Source organism: Dendrobium catenatum, unplaced genomic scaffold (assembly GCF_001605985.2).
Source record: "Dendrobium catenatum unplaced genomic scaffold, ASM160598v2 original_scaffold_163833, whole genome shotgun sequence".
In the NCBI taxonomy this organism is placed as follows: domain Eukaryota; kingdom Viridiplantae; phylum Streptophyta; class Magnoliopsida; order Asparagales; family Orchidaceae; genus Dendrobium; species Dendrobium catenatum.
Window position 1 is genome coordinate 1 of NW_021482258.1, and position 1,250 is coordinate 1,250.

General features: G+C 30.0%; 1 long non-coding RNA gene across 1 annotated transcript; it reads right to left on the reverse strand.

Moving 5' to 3' along the window:
* Window positions 1–410: 410 nt before the first annotated feature.
* On the reverse strand, window positions 411–901 carry LOC110101659. The gene is made up of 2 exons (XR_002303736.2): window positions 789–901; window positions 411–676 (listed from the first exon to the last, which is right to left on the reverse strand). It is a non-coding gene; the product is annotated as an uncharacterized LOC110101659 (long non-coding RNA).
* Window positions 902–1,250: the final 349 nt, after the last annotated feature.

Sequence of the window (1,250 nt, forward strand, 5' to 3'; positions counted from 1 at the left end):
TATGAACTTGGATTTAATTTGTTTGATCTATTTATCAAATAAATTATATAAAATTTTAAATTAACAGGTTATCCAAATTTGATTAAAACACGACCTGCAGGTTATCCAATTTGATTTTTTTCTGATCGAGTTCAGGTTGCTAATTCATTGACATCCCTGGTAAAATAATTGTGAAGTTCTTTTGATTATTATAATTAAAAAAAAAAACATTAATTTTGCCAACACCGTACTCTAAGAAATCTTATTATAAAAAAAAATTTTTCATCACAAAAAATTTTAAAAATAACCAAATAGTGATCCAGCCCTAGATACCCTTTCCCTAGTAAACAATTTTTAGCCAGGACAACGGAATTCTATATGTTCATCGCTTTCTCCTACAAATAAGGATAAAGATTTAATAACACAACATGAGCTCAAACATGAAGGCACTTAGAACTTCTTACTAAAATCTCTACTGCAATTATTAGTGTAATTTGATCCCAAAGTAAGAACAAACAACTGTACCATAAGAGCAATTTCTCAAGAATTTCTGAATCTACAAGCATATATAGCATGAACTGACAGAAACAGAACAAAAAAAATCTAAAATATCAAAATATATTATGAACTAATACAGCACCATTTTGATTTCTTCCAACCGCCAAATGCAGTATATATCCATAACTCAGGAGCAATCCTTCAGAAGATTAGAAAATCGATCAAATGATTCCCATCAACCATCTCCTAAATCATTTTGTATAAGTAGAAATAGGAGCAGAGATTTGTAAAACAAAACAAGAGATTCAGACCTCATTTAGCTTCTTGTTATTTTTCTGGGCTTTCATCCAAACTTGAACCTTCTGTGCTTTCACCGACTATTAGCCTATACGCATAGAATGCTAGCATCGTTCCACTGCATGGATGAGTTAAAAGTACACTTAATGGAAAAAAGCTTAAAAAGCAAAAAGGGTGGTAAAAGAATGAGCAGAATAAAAGAAAATATTCAATTCAGGAGAACATTGAAATTCAGCATAAAAGAACTTTATAAAAAAATAAACATTTCAAAATTATTGATTGCATGGCTAGTTTTGAAACTCCCTAATTTTGGGAAAGTTTTTAAGATATCTTGTGATGCCTCTATGTGATTTACTTCAACAAAAATATCTACGCATGAAAATGAATTTAATACTCTCATTTAAGCGTTAGATGTTGGCGACCTTATTTTCTATCAAAGCAATCCATTATCAATAATATGCACTAGGCCTTAATAT